The 27061-nt window shown below is 36.8% G+C and overlaps 1 pseudogene; it reads right to left on the bottom strand.

Moving 5' to 3' along the window:
- Positions 1 to 10265: 10265 nt before the first annotated feature.
- On the bottom strand, positions 10266 to 11662 carry LOC109384482 (60S ribosomal protein L4 pseudogene; annotated as a pseudogene).
- Between the last annotated feature and the right edge of the window lie 15399 nt (positions 11663 to 27061).

Raw genomic sequence — 27061 nt, 5'->3', positions numbered from 1 at the left:
AAAAATACATTAAGCAGAAATCAATATAGATGAAAAGAGAGACAAATTCACAATAATTGCTTGTCCTTTAATACACCCTCTTAGCAAGCATTAGAACTAATAGAAAATCACCAAGAACAACACAATTACTACCAGAAAATTGACATATATAGAAATAATCACCCAATCAGAGCAGAATAGACATTTTCCTAGCATTTATGGAACATTTACCACATAGATCATATCTTGGGCTATAAAACAAGCCTGAATACATTTAAAATAATTGCAATTACACAAAGTATGTTCTCTGACCATAATGAAATCAAACTAGAAGTCAATAACAGAAAGACAAGGGGAAAATCTCCCAACACTTGGAAATTAAACAACACACTTCTAAATAATGAATCAAAGAGAAAGTCTCAAAGGAGATTAAAAAATACACAGAAACAAATGAAAATACACCATATTAAAATATGTGGGATATAGCTAAAGCACTGCTGAGAGGGAAATGTATAGCACTAAATGCTTACATTACAAAAGAGGAAAGGTCTCAAACCAATAATATAAATTCCTTTCTCAAAATTATCAAAAAAGAGCAAAATAAACCCAAAGCAAGAAAGGAAATGCTGACCACTCTCAATTACTTCACTTCTCTTGTTACTAGGCCTGGATTCCATTGTCCAGCATTATAATTATGCCCTTACAACTGTCATTAATTACTTGCCTCTCTCTATTACTTTTTCACATAGCCAACAAAACAAACAAACAAACAAACAAAAATCCCAACTTTCCTTATACAAACTTCTCTCTCTGCATTTGTTCACAAACATCTCAATCTTACTGCAAAAAATCACAGCAGTGCTGACCAGAGTCATTTCAAATCATGACCGTAACCCTCAAATGGTCACTTGACACTGACAATCAAACCTACCCCAATTCTCTAGTAAATTTACTTTTCTATTATCTTAGCAGATGATTTTAAATATCCAACATTTTCTTCCCCCTTTGTTCTAAGCTAATAACCTCTGCATATTTTATACAAAATAGTTCTACTCCAATAAGAACTACCTTATCTTTCAACCATCAACCTCCTTGTGTCTGTACATACATGTGGGCCTCTCTTATAGTTATAATAGTCACTGCTCCTATCTTAACCCAACCACACCACTTATCTTTTTGTAAAAAAATAAATAAATTTTTACTGCCATTTTTTCTGTCTCTACTACATTATTAATTTCTCCCTTTCTACTGAATCCTTCCCATGCAAACTGAAGTGTGCTTTAAGATTACCCATCAACACAAACAAAAAAAAGCAAGCAAACAAAAACTTTCCTTTGACTCTATATCCTGTTCCAGCGATTGCCTATTTCTCTGCTCTCCTTCATAGAAAAATAAAGCATATCTATACTTACTGTCTTTACTTCTTCACATTTTCTCTTCAAATCATCTTAATTGGGTATTTCTCTTGACTTCTCTAATAAAATGGACCTCATCTCACCAATGACTTCATCTTACTAAAGCTAATGTTCACTTCTCTGAGATCATCTTACTGGAGCTCTTGACATTTGACACCATGTACTCTATTCCCTCCTTCCTGACACACATTCTTCACTTGGTTTCCAGGATATCATGCTTCCCTAGCTTTTTTCTCATCTCTCTGATTGCTTCATTTCAAACCCTTTCCTTCTTCCTCTAGACCTCTAAATATTGTGGTGACTCAGGGCTCTCTCTTTGGTTCTCTTCTCACCTCTATGATCTAATCTGGGTAATTTCAGCTATTCCCAGGGCTTTAAGTACCATCTTTAGCAGACAAATCAAATTTATATCTCCAGCCAAGCTCTGTCTTTAGAATTCCAAACTCTTATATTCCACTTGGCATTTCAATTTAGATGTCTAATAGAAAACTTAAACATGGCCAAACAGAATTAATACCCCTTCTCAATTTGTTGCTGTAAAGTCTTTCACCTCTCACTAAACACATTTACCATTTATTTAATTGCTTAAGAAAACAGAAATGTATAGGTTTTATTATCCTTGACTTTTATTTCTCTCACAACCTATATGCTATCCATCAGTAAATACTATTGGTGTTACTTCCAGTACGTCCTGGATCTATCCATTTACTCCCATCTCCATAGCTATAACCTTAGTCCACATCACCTACTCACCTCACAGTTTTTTAACAATTAACTTTCTGAATTCACTTAAAACTGAGACATGGCTGACAGATCATTTTAAAGCAGTAGTACCTTAAACTTCCCCAGAGTACATATTGTATTTGCTTTTCATTTGGGCCTTGAAAGATATTTTAGGGACAAACTTGAGAGAAACTAGTTCAAATGTCATTTTAGACTGGAAATACCTGAGCTTGTATTTTGAAAAGACAAACAAAAAGCAGAAAGAATAATGGATAACCAGTGGTGAATTTAAACTACTTGCATGGGCCTTTAAGAATAAATTAAAGTATAAATTCTCATTGAACCAAAATTGTTTAAAGTAATAAGTTAAAAAGAGGGGAATTTTAAAAGTTATACTAATGAATAAGAGGAACAAACAGGAAGGGGTAGTCCCTCTGCTTGAGACAGATGGTGATAACAGACGACAAAAAGAAAGCAGGACCACTCCGTTCCTGTTCTGCCTGTCTTCTGCGTCAAAGACAATGATCTTCAGACTGGAGAGGGTAGAACAAACTAGTTTAAGAGGGAACTGATTTCAAAGATAGATGGGAAGATAGAGAACATCAAGTACCCTGGCTGAGATGAACTTCACAGCAAGGTGGGAAAGAAGTGGGGGGGGGGGTGAAACTTCTGAGCCAGCAATTGTTACCTCTAAGGAATGATGGAAAAGGGGAGAGTGGCAAATACAGTGCAAATTTTCAATACAGGAAAACAGTAAATTCTGCAATTATATTAAATCAGTGAGCCTGACATTAATCCCTGTGCAAAATTATAGAATGGATTGTTAAAATGCATGGATTTTTCAAACAGTATAAAATGAGAGCTCAATTCTTACAAAGGGAAGTGGTATTCACTAAGACCCAAAACAGGCTCATTAAGATTATGCTCTGACTAACCTCATTTACTTTTTGGGTAGATGAACTGCTACCATTATGAAGAGCTAATATTTCTTTAGCACTTATTTGATGTTAGGCTCTAGGTTAAATTCTTTATATGCATTTTTCATTTGATTTTAAGTATTAATTTCCCCCATCTTATAGATGAGGTAACAGAGGTTTAGAGAAATAACTAACCCAAGACCACAAAGCTAAAACTGGGGAACATGTATTTCAGCACAGGTAGCCACGTATCAGAATCCATGGTCTTACTCTCTATGCTATAATGCCACTAAAGAGTATATCCCAAGCATGCTATTGAAATGGTGCATCTGAACTATGTCCATGGCCACAATATAAGAGAAGAACTAGCTGATGGAACACTTGAGGTGGTCCATAAATCATGGAACAGCCATTTTCAAAGAGCACTGATTAAAGCATCATTGTCTATTGAGAAAAAAATCTCCAGTGATCTTATCCCAGAATCCCATTCTTGGTTAACATTTCCATGAACAACTCGGCTAAATAAATAAATGGCCTATTTTCAAATATGTGGATGACCTGAAATCTGGTTGGCTAGTATCTGCTGGCAGAATTGGATTCCCCAAAGATCTTAGCATAGGTTGAATAGAACAAGTGGCAATATATTAGGAATAATTGTAAAATCTATCACTTAGGATTTTCAAAATCAACCCAATATCACATGGAGAAAAAAAAGAATAGCTAACAGCAGCTCATAATTAGCTCCTTCTCATGTGGCCAGAGCAAACTCAGTGATATCACAGCCCCATGGTAAAGCATTTCACAAAGGCAAGGTCTAGTAAGAAAGCTTAAGACTAGATCATTGAACTCACTCTATACTGATAGGCTCCAAGGTCACTGTTGAACAAAACAGTGATAACAGATCCAGAGAATAACATGGGAGAAAATGCTAGAGAACAAGCAGCCGGGAAGCTTAGTAATTGTGAGAATTTAAAGCAGGAGAGGGAAAAAGAGTGCAGCAAAATCAAACTCATTCATGCTCCCTTTCTTTACATATATACTGTCTTCCCTGTCTTTTTAAAAATTGAGATATAATTGACATGTAACATTATAATAGTTTCAGGTGTATAATATAATGATTTGATTTTGTATATATTGTGAAATGATCACTACATGTCCACTTATCATCCATCATGACACATAGTTACAATTTTCTATTCTAGTGATGAGAACTTTAAGATCTACTCTCTTAGCAACTTGGCAATATATAATACAGTATTGTTAATGATAGTCACCATGCTGTACATTACATCCCCAGGACTTATTTACATCTCTCTCCTCCCTTACATGTGTACTGGAAGGCCTCCAATTACTGAGGGCTTTCATTATTTTTCTTACCTAGACTATCAGCAGGTCTTTAAGTGGCTTTTGTAGCAAACAATGTGTCTTGATTTATTTTATTATTTTAATGTTTAATAAAATTGTTTTTAGTTTTTTTAAAAAAAATCTTTTCACATGTGTACAATTTTAAAGGATTTTAGGCTTGAATATGCATGTGTCCTTAATGTTATGGGAAGTCCATTACCAGACTATGGCAGCTGCATTGAAGCTTTATTTCCATTTGGTTCCTGGTAGGTGTTTTGGAAAGTATGTAGAGCAACTCCAAGGAGCTTTGAATCTTGTGCAAAATACATTTGATAGAAATATAAGTAAAGAGTATGATGTGGTTACCAAATAGCCTAAGGTGAGTTGATACTACATTAGCAAAATTATAATATATAGGAAGAAGAAACTAATTATCTCTCGATCTACACAGCTAAGCCCACCCATGGACTAATGTGGAGTTCTGACACTTCAGGAGGATGAATAGATGCTCATGAATTTCCAGAAGTGACCTGGGTGACAAAGAGATTTGGAATCTTACAATATGAGAAACTCTTGAAGAAACTGGGATGCTTTTCCTGGAGAAGGTATTAGTCACTATTTATCAAACTGTAAAAGTGACTGAAGTAATAACAAATTACAAGAGAAAAAGGAAAGATTAGAGTTTTATCAATGGGTAGGTAGTATACTGGCTGCAGTTTCTCGATCTATATAATGGTCAATATAATAGTACATATGTCATTATGATTAAATTAATTAAACTATGTAAAACACAAAGAATATTGGCTGGCACATGTTAAACACTTGATACTTTTGAGTTATGAATAAAGCACAATAGAAATTTCCCTCTTGTTGGATAACATAAATTAATGGTTAGGCTTTTGATCATGTTTCAGTCAGGAAAGGGAGTGACAGAAAAGGAAAGAATGGTGATGGTCAGGTTTGAGAATTTGAGTTTGTTTCTGCTTATCATGGCATAAATCCAGCTGAAGGAAAATACATCATAATTACTAGAGTATGGGTATCTTAAAATATCTATTGAGGTCCCATAACCCAGAAAGATCAAACTACACTGATTGCTATTTGATTTTTTAAAATTGTATTGTCAAGAAGATAAGTAATCTAGCAGGCCTGGGCAAACTTCCCAGGCTTTGCATTAAAGGCCAAGGTAGTAAAACCTGTTGAGAATAGCCTATCAAAATTACTATAAAAGTTACCTCTGACTTTACTAGGAACAGAGGTAGCCCATTAGAATAAATTACAGTACTTGTGGATTATCCAAAATAAGGAAAAAAGTGTATATATATATATATATATATATATATTATATAATACATGTAACATATAAATACAAATGAAAATGTTTCTATCATGAAATAAATTTTATGATATCTTTGGAAATGACATTTCATGTCCACTGTGTGCTTTGCACTAAATCTTCTTCCCCAAAATGGCCAAGTTTACAAATAAGAGCTTTTTTGACAAAGGAAAGAGTTGGATAGCAGTTAACAGTTGTTTGTAATTGAACTTTTAATAGTGTTTTAGACATCAAAACAAGGACACCAATTTAAATAACAATGGATTTCAATTCTATCCTGGACATTTTGGCTGTGATGTTAGGTTAGAGACTCAGAGCCTACTGACTCCTTTCTTCTAACAAATTCTTATTGAACATTTACTATATGCCAAGCTCTTTTCTAAGTCTCTCTGAGAAGAGAATAGGAACAAGGTAGACAATGTCACTGTTCATACAATTTACATTCTAGCGAGGAGATACAATAAATAGATAAACAAACAAGAAAAGTTTCCAAAGTGTTAAGATCAAATAGGGCATAAAGATAGGAAAGACTAGATGGCTACTTTGGATTGCATGGCCAATGAGTCCTCTCTAAGGAGGTGACATCTCACCTGAGACATGTATGACAATAAGGATCCAAAACTGAGGATCAAGAAAAAGACAATTCCAAGAAAATGAAACAGCTAGTAAAAAGATCCTAAGGTGAGCAAGATGGCTAGTTTGGCTGAAAGGTTGTAGATAGGGTAGATAATGTTTATGGGATGTACAGCAATGCAAAGACAAGATCATTTATGGCACTATAGGACAAGGTAAAATATTGGGATTTTAGTTACTATCAGAAGTCAGGCATTTGGTGGATTTTAAGCAGAGGAATGACATCCATGATCTGATTATATTTTAAATAAATCATTCTTGCTATTACATGGAGAATAGATTATAGAAAGCAAGAGTGCAAGCAAGGAGACCAATTGGAAAGCTATGGTAATATTTCAGACAGGAAACGGAGAAGTCTTAGAGAGAGATAGTGATAATGGACATAAAATCAAGTGTCAGATTTGGGGCCACTTTTGGTGTTAGAAATGATAGAACTTAAGTGTATATTGGACAGAGAAAAAGCTAAATTATCAGTGTATCCCAAGTTTGGGGCCTGAGAAATCTAGCAGAAGTGGTGTCATTTTCTTATATTTGAGAGCTTGGGGAAGGAATAGGTTTGGGTGGAAAACAAAAACTTCATTTATGAACAAATTAAGCTTTAGATGCCATCCAAAAGTAGCTGCTAAGTATAAAGTTGGATATTGAATCAAAGGAGAGGTGATGAATGGAATATATTGATTTGAAGATACAGACTACCTGGGGGAATTCCAGTCAAGATGGTAGAGTAGGTAAATGCTGTGCTTGCATCCTCCCACAACTACTTCAAAATTGCAACTAAATGATAGAATAACCACAGTTGAGAAGTACCTGAAGACTAGCTGAACAGAACTTCTATAACTAAGGATATAAAGAAGATATGTTGAGACTGGTAGGAGGGGCAGAGATGCAAAACAGACTGGTCTCACACCCATGTATGGCAGGATATCTCACCTGCAGACATCCCCACTGAAGAAATATACAAGAAATAAAGAGAAAGGACATACATACAATGGAATATTACTCATCCAATAAAAAGAATGAAGTCTTACCATTTACAACAGCATGGATGGCCTTAGAGGTTATTGTGCTAAGTGAAATAGGTCAGACAGAGAAAGACTAATACTATATATTTTCACTTATATGTGAAATCTAAAAAAAAAAACAAAATAAATGAACAAGTATGACAGGAGCAAATTCATAGATGCAGAGAACAAACTGATTGTTTCAAGAAGGGAAGGGGGTTGGAGGACTTGACCAAAAATGTAAAGGAATTAAGAAGTACAAATTGGCAGTTACAAAATAGTCATGGGGATGTAAAGAACAGCTTAGGAAATATGGTAAATAATAGTGTGATAATTATACATGGTGACAAGTGGGTACAAGATTTATTGGAGGGTTCACATTGTAAATTACATAAATGTCTCACCAATATACTATATACCTGAAACTAATACAATATTGAATGTCAACTATAATTGAAAAAAAATTTTTTAAAGAAAATATTGTTTACATTTGGCATGCTGATGTCATTACTTGCTAGTTTTTATTTTAATGTTAATTAAAAACATCTGACTTTTTTTTATTTGAAAGTCTAGACTACCTGAAGCCATGAGAATAAGTGATACCACTTATGAGAATGGGGCCAAGTTACTGAGCCAGTGGGTACATTTAGAGATTGGGTAGAAGAAGGAAAAGGAGGAGGCAGAATAAAAGACTGAGAAGGATCAGCTAGTGCATTAAGAGGAAAGGCAGGAAAGATGCTAACCAGGAGACGAAGGGAAGAAATCATTTCAAGAAGGAGGGAGTGATAAATTGTGTCAAATGCTGCTGAGAAATGAGGTAGGATAAGAACAAAGTAGAGACCATTAGATTTGGCAGTCCTGGTGGAATGGTGGGTAATGAAGCTCAATAGGAATAAACTGAGGAGAAAATGTGTGTTGATGAAAGAAAGAGAGTGACCACTGACAGGAGAAAATACCTCTAGACAATGTAATTATTAAAGCCTTCTGAAACTGGACTGGCCTAGTCATGATATTGGAAGAGTTCAAAGAAAAGTTTACAATTATAATGATGGAATTTGTGCATCAGTTTGTGAGTTGGACCAGATGACCTTGGAAATACCTATCATACAAAGATGTTCTAGGATTCTTTTATTCTACAGTATTTATCTGATATAGCTCTCTTGCTCGCCTAAACTGTCAGTGCAGAGTCCCTCACCTGATCCCTTTGCAACCTTATCAAGGATAGATAAATTATTTTCATTAGACTTTATAAAACACTGGAAATAGCTCTTGAATTTTTATTGCTGTCTCAGTAGACACTAGATTGGGAAAAATTGATCTCATTCAACTGTCTTATAATGTAGATAAGACAATTAAGGCTCTGAGAAGTGAAATGGTTAGTCAAATATAATATTCTAAGATAATAGCTAAGCTAGGAGTAGAACCCAAGTCTCCTAGTTTCCTATCATCTGATTAGTTCTCCATTTTTGGTTTGTATCTTTGTAATTTTTATAAATTATCTACTTTGTATAAATAATAACTTTCAAAGTTAAGTTGTTTAAAATAGCAAAAATAAAAAGTAAACAAAAATACCAAGAATTGGGCCTGGCCGAGTGGCTCAGTTGGTTAAGAGCTCGCTCAAGAGTGCAAGCTCTGTGCAAGAGGGTTGCTGGTTCAATTCCTAGCCCGAGCTGAGCTGCCACTGAACTGCCAACAGGTGGAATATTCCATCAAAAGATACAACAAGAGCCCCATTAAACTTTAAATGAAAACATTAATCTCACTTTAGGGTTCTTATGATAAGAAAAAAAGCCAAGAAAGTAGTAAGAAAGAGTCACCCATCCTGGCACAGGTGCTTAACTCTGATATAAGGTAGAGCGGTAGGGCAGCTGCTTCACATTGAGGGCAGGAAAGAATAAGTTTTGTACCCATGCAATACACTGGGGAATCTCTTGGTGTACTGTGCTGCCCAATCTTGACAATGATTGTAAGTGCAACAGACATGGCCTGAGAAAGTCATGGTGACCAGGGCTCAGGTCCATAAGGGATGAGGGTCTGGGTTACCCCACCATGTAAGCCATCTAAATCAGCAGAGATGTTAGCCATGAGTCAATAAAATCTAGAATAAATAGTAGAAGAAAGATACAACGAGAAGTTCATAAAATATATAAGTAAATTCAAATAGCATAGGAGATAGACTTTACCCAATATTACTTTATGTCTCCCAGATTCCCCCCTCAGAACTAAGGAATTCATTACCTCAGTTGCTGGTAGCATTGACAACCAATTGCTCTCACCTGAATTTCTATCTATGAATTGCCCTGAGCTGTAAAGAATTGTCTTGCCCCAGGTCACATCTACTCTCAGGGCACAGGCCCCATACGATTACCAGGTAAAAAGGGGTTTCAAAGATTCAGCCCCTTTGCCTCAAGGAGAAACAACTCGGAAGGGCCATACGTGCTCCAGAGCCTCCGGGATCTTTATCACAACTTCACTGTAATTCCACTTCTCTCTTGGCCCAACCCTACTTCCTCTATTTGCCCATATAAGGGTTGATCCCAAGGGCACTCACCAATACCATTACTGCACACAACACAAGTGTTTTTCTTAGAATGTGTTTCTCATGGATAGCTAGTTCAAAAAGTATATGGCATGTTCATGTGAAAGATCTTCTGGCAATGAAAATGGTATTGTAGTAGATGCCTTCATGGAATTGGGAAAATTAGGTTAAGACAATTGTGCAATGTTTGCCCTCCAGTCTTATAAAATAACTATATAAATATATGTACATACATCCCGAGAAGAAGCATAAAGTAGCAAAATACTAGCTGTGGCTATCATTGGGTACTAGGCTCTTGACGTTTTTCCATATTTTTAATAATTGACAATAGATATGTCATTGTTTTTTTTTGTTTTTTGGTTTTTTTTTCATGTGTTCCCTGGTTCTCTGATCAGGCTTTTATTCAAAGTTAGCTGTCCCAAGTGATTTGACCTCTTTGGAATAAACAAATTTAAGTTTATGCCACAGGCTTCTTTTCTTCTGTGGTGGGTTTCTTTTCCGCAGGTTTCTTCTCAGCTGCTGGTTTCTTGGTAGCTGCAGCCTTTTTTCCCACCAAAGGCTTCTTCTGCTTCGTAACGCCAATTGCCTTCTTTCCTTTCTTCCCTACCGCTGGCTTCTTGCCTGGGACCCCCTTATCACCTGATTTGGCTTCTAGAGCTGCTGCTGCTTTATCCACCCCGAGCTTGTGATTCTTGGCCTGGCGAAGAATGGTGTTCCGGCGCATGGTCTTTGCATATGGGTTTAACTTCAACATGATTCTCAGGTTTTTCAGTGGATTCTTTTTCAGGACTCTGCGATGAATCTTCTTGCGTGGTGCTCAGAGGGCTCTTTGACTCTCTGGGCTTTTCAAAATCCTGCTAAGGTCTGTATTAAGCATCTTGTGCATGGGAAGGTTGTAGTTACTCTTGAAGGAGGCAGCTTTACGCCAAGTGCCATACAGCACATCTAACTTGCGGAAAGCACTTTCAGTCCAAATGCAGAAACGGCCCACATGTCCACCAGGAGCAAGTTTCAAAATGTTCAGTTTGCTTATATTAAGCAGAGTAATTCCAGGGATGTTTCTGAAGGCTTTGATGATGCCATTGTCCTCATTATAGATAATGCAAGGTCCCTTGCGCTGGATACGACGATGGTTTCTCATTTTGCCCTTGCCAGCTCTCATTCGCTGAGAGGCATAGACCTTTTTTATATCATTCCAGGCCTTAAGCTTCTTAAGAAGCAAAGCAGCCTCCTTGGTCTTCTTGTAGCCTTCAACTTTATCTTCAACCACCAAAGGAAGTTCAGGAACTTCCTCAATACGATGACCTTTAGACATGACCAGCGCTGGTAAGGCCGAGGCAGCCAAGGCAGAGCAGATGGCGTATCTCTTCTGTGTTGTGTTTACTCTGCAGTGCCAACGACGCCAGGTTTTGGTTGGTGCAAACATGCGGCCTCCACGACACATATTGCCAAAGGCACCCTGGCCAGAACGATGAGTCCCACCACCTCGAACTCTGGGAATTCGAGCCACAGCTCTGCCAGTACCCCAAGACTCAGCACTGGTTTGATGACCTGCTAATTCACTGACAGCATAGGGCTGTCTATTGTTTTTGCGCAAGTTGGTGTGAACAAAGTTCACAATATCTGGTCGAATGGGGGCCTTGAACACAGCAGGCAAAGTGACATTTTTGCCAGATGATTCCCCCTTTTCGGAGTACACCGATATCAGTGGACGAGCACACGCCATGGCGGGCAGAGGAGACCTGCACACCCCTCTCAACCCGGTGGCTCCCACAGGAAAAGGGATATGTCATTGTTTTAATAAGACATTTTAGTTAAAAGGTAGAGTGTATAATATACCTATAAAAATAGAGACATATGTATAAAACAGAAGGAAGTAGAGACAATAAAACACAGAGTTCAATATAATTCATGTCTATTCTAGATGACCCTTGAATTAAAGATAGGAAATAATTTATCTCTCTTCCCAATTCAGCCACTGGACTACTTGAAGTTACCAGGTGAGATGCACAAGTAGGAAACTACACCTTAGAGTGGAATTGCTGGGTCATACGGTTACTGTATGTTTAACCTTTTGAGGAACTGTCAGGTTGCTTTCCAAAGCAGCTGCACCATTTTACGTTCAGCAATTATTATAATATTATAAGCCACATTATTTTCTCACCCTTGTCCAAACACTCTGCCAGGTACTGAATAGTCATTTCTTTTAGATGGGTCTGTGCGAGGTCCGAACTAAGGGAAAGACCAGGGAAAGTCAAAAGAATTTGGTTGGTTCCTAAGGCGTAATCCATAAGGTAAGAATAAGTTGAACATTAATTTTTCTTTGAGGCTGACACTCAGCTCTTAGAGCATTTCCTTCCCTGTTTCTGTCCAGCCACTTACTGTGTCCATTCATTAGCCAACACACTCAAGAAGTGCTCCTTCAAAGGTAGGACATTTCTCATTGGCTTCTTTATCCCTAAGATTCTCTCAAAGAACGGAGCCTTGTCATTCTCCACTCAACTGCTTTACCTTGCATAGGAAGCCACATTTTAACTGAAATCAGAAACTGTAAAATTTGTTATCTGGTACAAGACTGTTTTGTTTACTTTTTAAAATTATGCTACATGCGTTTTATAAAGAGGTGATATTCGCTTTTCCTTTCTCCGCTCCCAGGGCTAGATCAGCCCAAATTTTGTTAGGACATTTGCCACATACTATGGTTGGGCATTAAATTTAACTCCCAGGTTCTTGGTTGCAATTCTCATGGAAGCATACAGTTCTTAAAAACATTTTCTGATATAAAAATTTAATGGGGAAATTATGATTTATGTAAGTGGCATCAAGGAGCCCAATGGTCACAATGTCTTCAACGGTTTCACAGAATATGTAGAAGTGTTTTTCAGGTGTGTGTTCTTTGATCAACTTTAAATAAAAACCCAATGAATCACATCAAAATATGTTTTCTGTGAAGGTGTTTTTTTTTTGATGAGGTTAAACAAAGGTAGTTCAAGAACGATGTGGCTGCATTTAATGTGATTTTGAACTTCACTAATTTGAAGTGGCATAGTATAAAACATTAATAAAATCTCTAAGTATATACTTTGAAATAATTCATATTCCAATTATAAACAATAATCAAGAATTGCCTAATTCAGAGCTGACTTGTTGAATAAATTATAAACTGTGCTTTTGCTATTTTCATTAGGAGGTAGCAAATTAGCTGGCAGACAGATCCACCATCCCTTGTCAGGTCTCTTGAAACTTAGTCTTGAACTATACAGATTAGAAATAAGTTTCCAGAAATGTACCATTCACATTCATGCAACTGCCCTGTATCTACCTTTCTGCCTGCTCTATCTTCATAAAAGGAGAATCCTTAATTCCTTAGAGACATGGATATGTTACATCCTACACTCGTACAGTGTTTACATATGATTACATTAATATGTTGCATATTATATATTTCTTGGTCAGTAGTTAAAATGCTGGCTGAACATCAGAGTTACCTGGAGAGTTATCTATAAGCCATATTTTGTCATTAGTATTATAGAAATAATATTTTTCAGTCTTTTCCAAATACATAATATTTTTATTTAGCTCAGTTTCAAAAGGTACAAAAGGTTATGCTGTGGGAAAAATCTCTCTCCCACTCCTAACTCCCACCCACCCAGTTCTTCTCTACAGAGGCAAAACATATATTATCAGCTTTCTGTGTAACCTTCCTGAGATATCTAATGCGTATATATAAGCAAATCTGTTCATCCTTCATTTTAACAGTGTTGGTAGCAAATGATACAGTCTTGCATTTGTCACTTAATAAAACTTGAAGATTGGCCCACATCCATAATAAAGAAGTTCCTCTTTCTTTTTTTGCATATGCATTGTACATTATAGTATGGATGCCCCACAAGTTGTTTAGTCTACCTGGAACGTTTTTAAAGATACATGTCCCTGGGCCCTCTCATAGACATACAGAAGCAAAATCTCTGGACCAGAGTCTGAGAATATAAATTTTTAATAAGCTCCAAGGTGACTGTCATCCAGTCAGCCCAGCAGATTGGTTCTGGTGAATCACCATTCTAGGTTAGCTAGTCTGAATCACTATGTCCTGCTAAGCTTTTCACTGAGGCTAGAAAGCAGAGGTCACATATTCTGGGAAGAGCCTAACTCCTTGGTAGTACATGTCTGTGTAAGAAAGGAGGTACATAATCTTTATTGTTCAATTTGTAGAACATTTTCAAGAAAAAAAATATTCTTCTACAGGTGCCAGTATAGTTAATCACCTATTGATTTGTCCCATATCACACAGCTTAAATGAGTCTCAGTGAACCTCAACTTTTCTTCTGCTTTACACAACTCCCCCCAGCTGCTATGATTTCCCTGACACTCAGTGATTCTCAGAGGGGAACTGGAGCACACGAATAATGACAGCAATTTGAAGCAATAAATCGGTTGCTTATAACAACTAAAGTAAAAGATGTAGTGTTTCTTACTGCTTTGGACTGCTAATGGTCCATGGATTTTCAGCATCTTAATCAATGACAATGACCTTTGAGATGGATTTTATGAAAGCAGGTAAGGAACTAAGGTATTGATTACATTCTACATCAATTACTTAAACTAATCACATAAGGAATAATCACATGTCCCATTTTATAGATGAAGAGATTGAGGCTCAAAGAGGTTAAACAAGCTACCCAAATCAAACATCTGGTGAATGGCATAGCTAGGGCTGGAAACTAGTTCTGATTCCAAATATTATGCCTCTTCTACTAAATCATGTTCACTATCTAGACAAATTATATAATTTACAGACACATTTACAAGAGGAAAATAGTTAACATATTTAGATAAAAACCTATTCAGTATTTCATTATGAATCCCCAAACTGGATAATTGAGGTGATTTAATTTCCTAGACAAGTATTTCTGTGGTTGAATGGATAATTATTGAACCAATTGTGCTATCAGATCATTCAGATCACAGGCTATTAAGAAAAGCTATTCTAGATATAGCACTATATGTAATTGCACTTCGAGTTTAGTTTTAGAACAGTTTCAGCTATAACTGAGTATAACAGCTTCTTTAGGAAGCTTCCAAATGAAAAGTGATTTGCACTTTTGTTGTTGTTAATGTGTAGTCTTATACGAAACTTAATCAAACATTTAAACGTACAGAGATTAAATGTTGGCTTTAAACATAGATCACTGCAACACACTATCTAGTGCTTCTGTAACAATATCATGTAGAAAGAAATCAACCTCAATAAGATGACATCTTTTTTTTAAGGAGGCTGCTTACCTGTTCTGATCTCTCTGAGTTCCTGAATGTTGATGTAGGATTTACCTAGGTTAGGTATCTATACCTAACAAAACCTGGAGAAATTAGAAAATATTACTTTTATTAAAAAAATGTAGGGCCGGCCGAGTGGCGCAATGGTTAAGAACTGGCTTGGGACGCCAGAGGGCCCCGGTTTGGATCCCTCATATGAGGGCCAGTGAAACTGCCCTCTACAGCTAAGATGCTGAACAACAGCTCAACCTGGAGCTGGGCAGCCGTGAGTCACCGGCGACGGTGTAGGCTGCAGCCCCTGCGGCAGGGGGTTGCCATGGGCTACCGTGTGTAGCCAGCAGCCAGCGTGAGCGGCCACCAGCCGCAGTGAGCGGCCGTCCAGAAGCCGGCGACCGATCTGCCTTGCCAGGGAAGAGCGCAATGATGGTGCCAACTTGGGCCAGTGAAGCAACATCCTCCACAACTAGACTGAAGAACAAAACGACAGCAACTTNCTAGACTGAAGAACAAAACGACAGCAACTTGTCTGTTCCCCTTCCCCCAATTCCCCAGCACTGTTCCCATCCCCCCAATTCTCCAATAAAAATCTTAAAAAAAAAAAAAGTAAAGAATTTGTTTTAAAATGATTAAACCACTGTATTTAATGAAACATATACTCTAGTCCTAATCTAGTCACAAATGTATTTATGCGTATGTATGCATGCATGCATGTTTATGTGTGTGTGTGTGTGTGTGTGTGTGTGTGTGTGTGTGTGTGCATTTGTGAATGCATGTATTGCACAGTCATTACTGATACCACCTTCCAGCTTTTAGTTAGGTAAATGCAACACCTTCAGTGCTAGAGTCTGGTCTAGATTCTTCTTCCATATTCTGCCTATCATCTTCCTAATATCTCACCTTTTTGCCGTAATTCAGTGAAATTTCAGGGCCCTTATTCTCAGTACCTATTTATGCATTTATAAACAATTCACTTTGAGGGTACCCTTTTTAATTTTGCAATATTTTAATATGCTTAAAATTATAGAGCCTAACATAAGAAACACTCATGTCCCCAAATCCAGGCTCCACCCAATTTAATATTTTGCTTTACTTTCTTTTGTTTTTAAAATTACAAAACATAGTTATAGTTGGTAAACCCCTTACCAATCCAAGTTCCCATCCTCTTTCCTCACATGATAACCATGACCCTGAATTTGGTGTCTTTCATTGTCAAGCATTATTTTGATTTGCTTACTTAAAATGTTTGAATGTATTGACAATATGGAGGACTTCTGTTCAACATGTTGGGTTAAATGTACACATTTATTTTCATCCCCTCCTGACACCCAAGTAAAAATGCTGTAAAAGCATAGTTATACCAAGACAACAAGAACAAGTCATGCTTTGCCCAGTTGAATGTGGGAGCATGCGGAGGGGACAGGGTTTTATTCCATCAAGATAGAGTATCTGTCCCTTTTCTCAGGAATGCAAAAAACTTTTCATGTTGACTTTGACTTTTGTGTCATTGGTGAAAACTGAGTCACATGACCACCACAAGCTTCAACAATCCTAGGATAGAAAGCATTTTACTTTTCCACCTTTCAAGCAGAAGTGGGCATGTGCCTATGTGCTGAATATCTAAATTACTGACTTTGCCATAGGGCCCCAAAATCATACTTGGCTGGGAGGAGAGATTGGAATTACCAGTTGCGTTCTAGGAGATTGCTGCCTTAGGTAAGTTCCCTAAGATGCATAAGTGCCTGCTTTGCTATTAACACTGTCTTTAGCTCAGATTTCTCCAAAGTGTTCTCCTAGGAATAGGATTCAGTGGGATGTTTTTCCAGCTTATTTGACCACAGCATTCTGTAGTCAAATAAGACTGAAAAATTAGAATTGATTTACTACATTGTTAAAATATATTTGTACAATATTAAGCTATTTGTTGTTTCTTTCTGTCTCATAATTCCTGCTTCCAATGTATTCCTTAGCAGGGAGTTACTGCTCCTTATAGATTTTCTTTCTTCTTTTTTCAGTTCATAAATGTTAAATTAAATTTTATATGAAGCTATAGCATCTCAGGCCTCTTAACTCTAATTTCTATTTTTTTAGTCCCATTCCCTCAAGTAATATAATTCCAAACATGATTTGATTATCACTTGAGATTAAAATCATGGGACTTCCTCATCTTCTTTCCTTCCAAAATTATAAATTTATTTTTGACATTTAAGTTTTATTTTTGATTTATCAAAGTAATACATGCACATAGTTTATGAAATCAAATAGTCCTAAAATGTTTATGATAAAAACAGTGGTTCTATGCTTCACTTCTCTCCTGTTCCTCAAGGGTACTCTTTCCTTATTTATACATCTGTGTTTATTAATAGCATGCATATATCTTTATATTTTTTCCCTTCTTTCCTTCAACTCTTATTTTTATTTTATATTTCAGAAAAGTTCAAACATATATAATAATAACAGGAATAATAAAATTAACCCTCATGTATCCATCATCCTAATTTAACAATTATCAGTTCATAGCCAATCTTGTACTTATATCTCATTCTCTTCTTTAGAATTATTTATTTTTTTCATTAAAAATTTTTTATTGAAGTATAATATACATACAGAAAAGTGCAAGTATCAGAGTGTACTGCTCACTGAATTTTCACAAAGTGAACACTCCCATGAAACCACTACCCAGATCAAGAAACAACATCAGTAGCCCCCAGAGCCCCTCATTAGAGCCCCTCACTCATGCCTCTTCCCAGCTGATAACCCTCTAAGGCAGTGGTTCTCAACCTGTGGGTTGCGACCCCTTTGGAGGTTGAAGGACCCTTTCACAGGGGTCGCCTAAGATCATCGGGAAACAAAAAAGATATTTACATTACGATTCGTAACAGTAGCAAAATTACAGTTATAGAGCAGCATCGAAAATAATTTTATGGTTGGGGGTCACCACAACATGAGGAACTGTATTAAGGGGTCGCGGCCTTAGGAAGGTTGAGAACTGCTGCTCTAAGGGTAACAACTCTTCGAACAGCATACGTTCATTGCCTCTGTTTTGTACATTATACAAATGATTTCATACAATATGTATGTTTTTTTGTTCTGACTTCTTTCACTTTGCACTATATTTCTGATACTCATTCTATGGTTGTCTATTGTAAGTTGTTCTTGCTCACTGTTGTTTAGTATTGCATTATGTGACTATATCACAGTTTATTTACTCATCCTACTGAAGATGGGCATTTCAGTAAGGCCCACTTTTTAGCTGTTTGAAACAGCATGGCTATGAACACACTGAAATGCTGTTGATGATCATATGCTTGTATTTTTGTTGATATATACCCAGGAGTAGAATTGCTGGGTCACAGAGTATGTTATGCTCAGTTATAGTACATATTTCTAAAAAGTTGTCCAAAGTTGATTGTCTTAATATGTATCCCCACCAGAAGTGTATGGGAGTTGCAGTTACTTCACATCCATGACATTTTTCTTTTTCTGTCATTCATTTCAGCCATTCTGGTGGAACTGGATATCTTACTGTGGTTTTAGTTTGAATTTCTCTATACAAAAATGAAACTGAACACCTTTTCATATGTGTTTTGGTAATTTGGATGTCTTCTTTTGCAAGTGTCTGGTTGAGTCTATGTCAGTTTTCCTGATTGATTTGTAGAAATTTTTTAGGTGTTTTGAATATGAGTCCCTTTATATATATATATATATATATATATATATATATATATATATATATATATATATATATATATGGAATATATTCTACTATTTCAGTTGCCTTTTCAACACCATAGTGTTTTTTTTTTTAAATTTGGCTAGTGTGTTCTATGTGCTGTTTGAGAAATCTTTGTCTACCTCAATTCATAAATATATTATCCTATGTTTAATTCTAAACTCTTTATTGTTTTACCTTTAGGATGGCAACCTATCCAGAATTTTGTTTCTGGTGTGAGACAAGTAGAGGTCAAGATTCACAAATATATATATGTCTCACAAATATATATATGATTCACAAATATATATATATATGATTCACAAATACACACACACACACACACACACACACACATACCGGGGTTGCCCAAAAAATGTATACAAGTGGCCACTTTGGTCAATGTTGCTCAAGCAGTAGTTTGCCATAATCGGAAGTGTCTGGATGCTGATGGTAACCACTTTGAGCACCTCATGTAATTGCAGGAATCAAACATGATGTATTCATCTTTTGTTATTGGTATATATTGAGTACTACAATTTTAATAGTTTTTTCCTTTCTTAAAATGTGCATAAATTGTTTGGAACCGTGTGTGTGTGTGTGTGTGTGTGTGTGTGTGTGTATGTGTGTATTTAATGTAGCTCTCTATTTATTCAAAAACTTCTTTTCTCCACTGCACTAAAGTATCATATTTGTCACAAATCACCTCATTATATGTGGATCTTTCTGGAATCACCTCTTTGTATACTTGTAGGATTTAACAGTTCATAAGTATTATTTAGGCAACTTCATAATCATACAAGGAGGTAATTGAGGCCCAGATCAGTTTATGAGGGAAAGCCCTACTTTATATGCCAGTTAATAAAGGTAGAAGGAACAACAGAATTAGGAAAACATAATTTCACAAACTCTAACTAACTTATTGATTCAGAAAATGTATCAAAGTTAAAATCCTTAGGTAAATGGGAATATGGACATTCATTTGGTGTCAAAGTAATATCATATAGATCATTTCCTAATCACAAGAGGTTAAATAAAATTGCACTGCATTTCTATTTTTCTTATACTGTGAATTCTTTCATTAACTCATCAACATTAAATCCTTTGAATGTTTCAGGTGAATAAAGCCCAGAAAGCATCCACTTGAATAGAGTAACCCCAAGATTTCAAGGTAAACTTTAGGGGACTTTCACATGTACTGACATTCTATGAGAATATGCAACATTTAATGAGCCACCTGGATGATTGAATGCTCTGAGGATCTCATCAGGGCTACACAATTTGCTCTGTGTGGGGTTAATATACTCACAATTAGCTAGTGAAATAATTATCTTAAAGACACAGGAGGCAAAATCTCAGAATTTTGGAGAGCATCCATTAAAATGCAGAAATACATAGATGGTCATCTGTGTGAGAGGTAAAGTGAAGGAGAATTTTACGTTTAAAATAATTGATGATCCTCCAAACCCCAAACAATTAGCCTGGGAACAGAAAAACTTAGAAATGCTTAATTACTTCAAAGTAAAACAAATATTTTCTTAGAATGTTATATTAGGTATTCTAATGATTTAAATGGGATTACTAATTTTGCTATATATTCATTAGGATTCTTTCCACTACTTTCTACAGAAATTCAAGTGATTTAAATAATAATGAAATGTACTGACTCACATAACTGGAAGTCCAGAAGTAGGGCACACTTCAGGGTTGGCTTAATCTGGCAGTACCAGCTTTCTGTCCCAGAGGTGGCTCACTGGGCTCTGTCCCCCCTCCTTTTGTTACGTTCATAAAATGGTAGCCCCAGCTTTACCTGTATAACCTTTTCCTATGTCTCTCACTTAAAGGTAAGAAACCATCTTCCGGAGACTCCCAACCAGTTCCCCCTGATCTCACAGGCCAGTATTGTGTCTTAGCTCCCATTCCTGAGCCAATCAACAGAGGAGTGGGATTACTTCTGAAACACATGGCGTCAGGCAAAGGAGCTGTGGATATACTCGTATGAATGAAAATTAGGGTACTCTTGGTAGGAAGGAAATCAATGTTGGGTGGGTAACCAGCAAGGAGTAATTTTTAAAATTTTGAGGTTGGGTAAAGCAGGGAATTATTTTATTTTCAGAAAATTAGTTTTTCATTCTAATTAAACTTGGCTTTTAAGCCATCATGAAGGAAAAGAATCCAAACATTTTCCCATCTGGTTTTCTACTTTGCTGAAATGACAATAATAATTTTGAGTGGGAATAACAATATTATTATGTATCCTATCACTAGCCAGGTTTTAGAATTCTCAAATGGTGTTGAACACTTTCAAAATGTTTAAAGTTTGGAAAAACCTAAGTGATCATTTTTCCCTTAATTTTTAAAACATACGCATAAGATTTTTTAAAATGGAGATGCAATCTGTATATAATAACCTAGACTTCAAAATGTTGTTATGTAACAGCTATTTGATGTTTGACACGTTTTGACACTCCTTAATGAGTCTGTTTATATCTTTAATCTTAGAAATGAATTTACTAAGTACATATCTGAGCACCAAGTATGATCAATTCAGAATTTTACCCTTGAAGAAGTAGAGTGGCATCTAAATTTGGCAAGCCACTTTTTAATTTTCTTAAAGTGAAAACATAATTTATGCCTTAATAATTTCAGTTTCTGTACTTTTTCTTTGGCTTTTGTTTTTTTTAACCAATTTAACCACTATTTTCCTATTATTATTGTCTTCTAAGCTGTAGTCTGTGAAGAAAAATTTAATGACCTGTAGGCAGGAGCTCTAGATACAAGTGTCGAGCTAGTTAGGTCTTAGGAAAGCCATTTTGCCTCTCCAAATCACAATTTTATCCTCATATTGGTAGATCCCATGAATCATTCATTTATTCAATTAATGAATAGTTATTGGCTGCCTATGACAGTTTTGGGAATTTTAAAAAATGAGACTTGGTTGTTCCTGCCTTTTAAAGAGTTCATAGTAAATTGACACAGGCTGACATATAGCACAAAAGAATTTTTAGAAGGGGTTAAGTCCAATGATGAAGATGTGAATGGGGTATTTTGGAATTACCTAGAAGGGATACTTGAATCACCTTAAGTCTGGAGATGGATGAAGGGAAAGTTTTCTTGTAGATGATGCTATTTGAGCTGACTAATGAAGGATGAGTAGGCATTAGCCAGGCAAAGGGAAGTTGGGGAGGAGGTAAAGACATTCAGAAGAAGAAGACCGTATGGTCAAAGACATAAAGACACAGCCCAGTGTAAGGGGATGTTATCAGCAATTCATGTCATTGGAAAAAAAAACGTGAAGCAAGGAGTGAGAGAAAGAGAAGTGTGTGGGAACCAGGCCTTGAGACACTTTTCTCCCGATAGGTGATGAACATTCATTAGAAGATGTTATTTAAGTGTTGAATTGAAACACATTGGAGTTTTACCTATCATACCATTCTAACCTTCTTTATTTCTACGTATGGTTTTTATCTGTAACGTTTTAAAACAACCTATAGTTTATCCTATAAGTTTCTACCTTCCCAACCTCTCTATCACTACATCAGTATTTGTGTGATTCTAGGTTTTTATTGAATTCAAGCTTCTTTCTCTTACTCTACTGAACCAAAACAGTTGTGAAGCTTTTTTGTTTCAAGAAAACACAATTGTGAATTAATAAAATGTTTGTGAAATGAGTTTAGCAAAGCCCCCACTATTACCCTGGATTATGCCACCCTTGGTTTAATTTTCCTTCCATTTTCATAAGGTTAACTGTTTTTCCATATAGCACAAACTTGAGAACTAGCAGGGTAATCTGTTGCCTTTGTACTCGCTGATACATACAAAATTCTGACTATTAAAACCAATTTGCCTCCTCCTCCATCTTCTAATTTTCCTCCTCCTCCTCCTTTTACTTAGAAAAGTCTCCTATTAAGATGCAAATTCTAGGAGTGGGATTCATTAAGCTACTATTAAATAATGGCAGCATGGATTAGTTGACTATTAGATGCCCAATCAGCAGGGAAATGTGCCTGTCCAGGATCAAGTGGCCAGAATTGAAGAAAGGCCTGGAAGTCTGAGAAAGAAGGAGCAAACATAAGACCTGCCTTTTTACTGCAGAGAGCTATTTTCAGCCAGTATAGTTTTTGTAGTAAAACAAGACAGATTTAAGAAGGGCCTAATGCTTCTTAACAAAATAATAGAAGGGTCTATTATTCCAGAGGGGTGTTAAAGAGAAAACCACAGGGCTAAAAAGGTATCACTTGTGCTAAAGCCCAAGATACCAAATCTAGATTTAAAAGTACCTGACCTAGTTGATCTTTCAACCTTTCCTAGAAATATAATCTTAATCAACCAGTCTGGAATTTTCTGGTAAAGCACCAGTAAGGTTATCTGTCACTTAGGCCTTCTCCATCACCTATAGAAACAAGAGGTAATCTGCATGATAAAACAACAACAACAACAACAACATAAAAAAACCTTGTCATTCCCTTCTCCCCAAAAGTAGAAGTCCTGGTATAAAAACAATCCTCTCTTTTTTTAACAGCTCTATTGCCCACTCTCTTCCTATCAAAAACCTTCCATTTTGTACGATGCCTTGTGAGCACCTTTCTAGTTGCTAGACTGGGATGCTGCCTGATTCATGAATCACTTAATAAAGCCAATTATAATAGATCTTCAAATTTACTAGGTTGAATTATGTACTTTGCCAGGGGTAAGTCCAAAGCCACTAAATAGAAGTACATTTCCACAGTATGACTACAGACAACATTGCCTTAGAAAATAATAGAATGCATGCCTTGCTGATGTGCTAACCTTTCTTAGGTGACCTTGTAGGAAAATTAATTGCAGCTCTCTGTGATGAGGAAACTGACCTAAAATTGGAGCATTGTCATCTTCAATCTCGCTTGTAGGATGAGTGTTTCTCTGCCTCCCAACACTCCCACACTTTTTCTTGAATGAACAGAGATTCCCTAAGTCCTAGCAAAGAGTGGGACACATTTCTCTCAGAATTCTCCAGAAGGAGAGGTGGAGTCATTAAAGAACTTGAAGAGGGTGCCACATGGAGGTTTGAACAAAGAGAGAGAAGAGTGGGGGCTGTTTATAAAATAGAGAGGGAGAAAGCATACAAGATGAGCATTTTCTTCATGGGGCTTATGTCTGGAAGTGCTTTCCTTTGGGCTATATAAAAGAATGATCAACTCAGAGAGAAGTCCTATGACCTCTAGTCTTTCTCACTGCCCTATAAGGCAGGCTTCATACATGCAGTCTTAATTTTTTATTTGCATGTGTGTTTGATAAATGAAGTGACAATAGGGCATGAGTGGAGGAGATATGCACGATATGGCAATATGCATGTGTGCCACCATTTTCTGCCACCGCATTCATGTCCAGTGTTCAGGATGCACCATGAGCACAGAATGCCTCTGGAATCATGATGAAGGGAATTCACTGAGATTCAAAGCAAGTACAAGGTAAGCTTGTCACATCTATGTTCTGGTAAGCAGAGGCTCTAACACCCACAAAAGGCTAGGCTTTCTATTTGAACTAGAATTCACTTCAAATGCAGAAAGAAGGCTATGTGGCATTCTAAGAAACGTGAACTACCCAGTATCATATCCTTTTCAACTTGTGTTGTGTCCCTTGTATTAACTAACTAACCACTTATGCTAAAAATGATGCCAGTCAGTCCTTCCTTACTCTTTAGTATCTTGAAGATAGAAAGTGTTAGTAGAATGTACACAGATCAAGAAATGAAATAAAAACAGTAGTTTTGCGCATTGATTCCATGGTTCTAGTAAGAACAAATACATTTGCAAATGTGAGCTATGAAATATGAATTGTGTAATTTCAGTGATTCTGCGTGCAAGTTCAATGCTCTTAGATTTGCATTTAAAACTGGCATTGCACAATATAAAGAATAGTAAAATTCATGGTAATAATTCAAAATGCTAATTTATCTCTACTTAGAACAACATTAAGCAGCAAGTAGAAAAACATCATGATAATTTGAGGAGCCTTTCAAAAGAAAAGATAAAGCTTTAAGTTTTAATACCATTGATGACACTCTTTCTCTGCTTTTGAACAAGGAGCCCCACATATTTGTTTTGCCCTGATTCTAGATTATGTATTCAGCTATGAGGTCTTACCTCTCGAGATCTACCTGAACTTTCAATAAACATGTTTGTATATCTTAACAGAACATGTTTGATCCAATGGGGTCTTGTTTTCCAGCATGGCTCACATCATCCATTCCAGGCATCCTTTTTCTTGTCATCAGAAGTAGGGTGGGGAGAGCACTGCACTCCAGCCCCTACTCGTAGGCAGTGTAAGTTATGCTGCCTCTTGTTAACTGAACTATAGAAAGACCCACTTGGTGTGAGAGACAATAGATTGAGTCCCTTGATGACCTCCATAAGTAAGCAAAGTACACTTTAGAAAAAGACAAAAAGGAAGTCCTAGCCCACCATTTAAAAGGAAAAATATATATGTATATATATATTTTTACATATATATATGACATATAACATTGTTTAAACTTAAGGTGTACAACATGCTAATTTGATATATTTATATATTGTAATATGATTGGGTTGTAGTGATATTTAGCACCTCTATCACATTATCTAATTATATCCTTTCTCAGTCCATCATTCTTAACACCTGTGATTTTTTTTTAAAGATTTTATTGGAGAATTGGGGGGAGGGGAAGAGCACTGGGGAATCAGGGAAGGGGAACAGACAGGTAGACAAATTGCTGTTTTTGTTCTTCAGCCTAATTGTGGAGGACGTCACTTCACTGGCCCATGTTGGTATTATGATCATTGTGCTCTTCCCAGGTGAGGCAATCGAGTCATTGGTCGGCCGCTCACAGCGGCTCCTGGCAGCCAGCACCGGCTGCTGGCTGCTCACACTGGCTGTCAGCCACTCATGTAGCTCATGGCAGCCCACTGCAGCCCCGCTGCAGCCCACGCCATCCCCAGGGACTCACAGCAGCCCAGCTCCAAGTCGAGCTGTTGTTCAGCATCCTAGCTGTAGAGGGCGAGAGTCACTGGCCCTCAATGTGGGATCTGAACTGCAGCCCTGCTGCTCAGAGTTGGCATTCCCAAGTGAACTCTTAACCAGCTGAGCCACTCGCCGGCCCTTAACACTTGTGATTAAATGTTCCCCTCCAGTAGATAGATTTCACTAAAAACAGTCAAGCCTCATCAAGAACAAAATTCATGCTTCTAGCATCTTGCCTCCAAGTTCAATAAACACTATCTCTATTAGTTAAGCTTTGGCTCAACTGCAAGTGATAAAAAGCCCCCCACAATAGTGACTTTAGCAAGTTTGAAGTTCTTTTCTCTCTGATTCACAAGTCTGGAAGTAAGTGATTCAGGGCTGGTATATGCTCCAGTGAGAGCAACCCAGGTCTCTTCTGTTTTGTTACTCCGCTCTGCACAGGGCTGCCTTGAGGTTCAAGATGTCTGTAGCCATGAGCCCATCTGCAGAATATCAGGAATACACAAAAGGAAGGAGAGGGGAATGCCCCCTTGTAGTAATGAACATACCACTTCCACTCATATTCTACTAGCCAGAGTTTAGACAGATAGCAATTCTAGGTGCAAAAGACACTACAAAATGTAGTATCATGCTTGCAGCTAAAAATACAGGGTTCTGTGACCTAGCAAAATTAGAAGAAGTTGTGGGAAACCATCACTGTGCAAAATTGTATTTTCAAGTCACCCATAACCTCACCTTTCTGCAAAGAGTTCTCACATTTGTAAATCCCTCTAGTGCAGTGCCTAATACAGAACATGGTAGGTAATTAATGAATGTTGTTCAGTTGGTTCAGAAATTGCGATTATTAAATTTATAAAATTTCCTAATGTTTCTAGTGTCTATTCATTCTGATTGGTAACTCAGGAGCACATAAAAATAATATAGTTCAAATGCAATAAAAATATTTTTAAATAATCACATTCTATGTTATGTTTTAGAAACCAGGTTTATTTTCTAATATTTCAGATATTCTTAAATCTGAAAATGATAGGCAAACTTGAGTGTGCACAAATAGTTTTTTAGGGAGCTTTTCAGGAGGCTGATTTCTGGAATATATCCATTATATATAACTATTATTGCTATTCATATTTCTGATTCAGAAAGCCTGGGGTTGGGAATCAAAATTTTCAGTGGGTGCCCAGGGTAATTACCATGGGAATTAATTACCACA

The sequence above is a fragment of the Hipposideros armiger genome, unplaced genomic scaffold (assembly GCF_001890085.2).
Source record: "Hipposideros armiger isolate ML-2016 unplaced genomic scaffold, ASM189008v1 scaffold_95, whole genome shotgun sequence".
In the NCBI taxonomy this organism is placed as follows: Eukaryota; Metazoa; Chordata; class Mammalia; order Chiroptera; family Hipposideridae; genus Hipposideros; species Hipposideros armiger.
Note: the sequence above shows the minus strand (reverse complement) of the source record. Positions and strands in the feature narration are given on the sequence as shown.